Consider the following 2,500-nt stretch of genomic DNA (forward strand, 5'->3'; position numbering starts at 1 on the left):
AAGTCAACGGCACAAGAGATTCTCCTTAAATTTACCTTATCATTTTTTCCCTCTTCTTTTCTCTCCTTTTTGCTATATATTGCACACACACACACACACACACACACACACACACACACACACACACACACACACACACAACACACACACATGCACGCACGCACACACGCACAGGCTGAGACATGATACAACCATATCTTTCCTTCCAGATTTTTTTAAGTCTCCCCGTGACAAGGTGCCGCGAGGGAACCCGATCCTCACATTTTCTTTTTGGTCTTTCTTTTCCTTGTAATGTTTGTTTGTTTGACTGGTTGGCTGTTCGTTTGTTTCTCGATTTGCTTGTTTGTAGAACTAGCTATTTTAATATTTGTTGTTTCTTTTGTTTCAATATCAACTATAAGTCTTGTCTTTTTTTTTTCCTCATATAAGAGTTGTCATTATCACACACACACACACACATGTGTGTGTGTGTGTGTGTGTGTGTGTGTGTGTCTAGGCCATTTTGTAGCATCTCCGAAACCTGTAAAGCTTTGATACACTTTGACACATCCTCCCACATGTTTGCCCTTTACGCGACCGTTATTCGAGCCTATTAATTCACCCTTTCCCTTCGTATGCCTCTACCTTGATACAATGTGATACACTCCGGCTAGCCAATCAGAGCGCGATATTTTCAGATATGTTTCATGTAGTCTCAAATAGGGATTTGATTTTTTCCTTAATTACGAATGGAATCGTATTTCCTGATACAAAATTCTATCATGAAGTTACATAAAATGTTTCCGTGCCCTTTGAGCAGTACATCAAATACGTGGTCACTCTATATGGGTAAAATTTCAAGTCACTCATGACCGTCACTGGAACGACATGGTAAGAATTCTCAACGTGTCCGAGTCCGTCTGCGTATCTTGATCTGTTGATAAATTACAGGCACTAAGACAAATTCCTGTGGTCGTTGGGATGCGATTCGGAAATGGAACTTACTCGCGGTGGATACGATGAAATGTAAATCTTCAAGAAACATACTTTTATATCAAGAACAATAGATTTTGATAAGAAAAAGATAAAGATGTTTCGTCTGAATTTGAAAGTTTCCATAGCCTTGCGAACCGAAGGGTAGTCTGTATAAACAGTAGTTGGAAACTGGTCGGGTACTATATTTCATTTTATTTGAATCTTCCACAATGTGTTAAAAAGCGAAGTTTATTAATTATCTTCTGAATTCAGAAAAATAACTTTTTTTTCAAAACCTCGTGCATCAGTACAAAATTCAAGGATTTCTTGTTTTGAAGCAACCACGAGGCAACATCAAACAATGTCTCAAAGTGTTAGGGTTTCAAGATGCTACACAAAAGGTTATATATATTATATATATATATATATATATATATATATATTATATATATATATATATATATAATATATATATATATATATAATATATACTTATATATATATTTATATATATATATATATATATATATACTATATATATATATATATATATATATATTATATATATATATATATATTCTCATATATTCAGCCATTATCAGCGCATCTTCCGGCAAGTTAGTTGTCTATTTGCTATATTTATGCAATCTATATGGATGTAGATTTATTTGTTTGCTAATTTCTATACCTGATGATATACTTCTGATTTTATTGTTTGTTTTTCCTCAATCCCGTTTTTGTTTGTTGTTTTGTCTCCTATGAATTTGTTTTGATGTTTATGCTGTTTTTCTTTTGCATTGACGATTTATTTCTCTTTCAAATTTCCTCTTGTTCTCTGAGAAATGAGCTCTGTCGCCATCCCCTTCTCCTCCTGATGGCAATTCTCTGCCTTTCGCCAATTCTTCTTCATTAATCCATAGTTTACTTTCGTAGCTTCTTTATCTCTATATCTATCTCTGTTTCTCCTCTTTATCTAACTTCTATGTTTCTTATTATTTCCTTTCGCGTTTTATTTACTTCTCTTTCACTTCTTCATCTCATCTTCATCTTCTTTTTCTGTTTCTTCTTCTTCTTCTGCAGTTGCTGTTCCTTCTTCTTCTTCTTTTTCTGTTTCTTCTTCTTCTTCTTTTTCTGTTTCTTCTTCTTCTTCTGTTTCTTCTTCTTTCTTTCTTTTTCTTGTTTTTTTTCTTTCTTTCTTCTTTTTCTTCTTCTTCTTCTCTTTTTCTTTTCTTCTTCTTTCGTCTTCTACTTCTTCAGCTTCTTCTTCAGTTTCTTCTTCTTCTTCTTCTTCTTCTTCTTCCCCAGCTGCTCCTCCTCCTCCTTCTTCTTCTTCTTCTTCTTCTTCTTCTTCTGCTTCTCTTCCTCTTCTTTTCTTTCTTCTTCTTCTTCTTCTTCTTCTTTCTTCTACATCCTTTTTCTTTTTTATCATCATATCTCAAATTTTTTCTTTATCAGAATCTATTTTCTGTTTTCTGTGATTTCTTGTTTTACTCCCTTCACTTTTTAAAAATCTGCAAATTTATTAATATATTCAAACTATATTTAC

The sequence above is a fragment of the Penaeus monodon genome, chromosome 26 (genome assembly GCF_015228065.2).
Source record: "Penaeus monodon isolate SGIC_2016 chromosome 26, NSTDA_Pmon_1, whole genome shotgun sequence".
Classification (NCBI taxonomy): Eukaryota; Metazoa; Arthropoda; class Malacostraca; order Decapoda; family Penaeidae; genus Penaeus; species Penaeus monodon.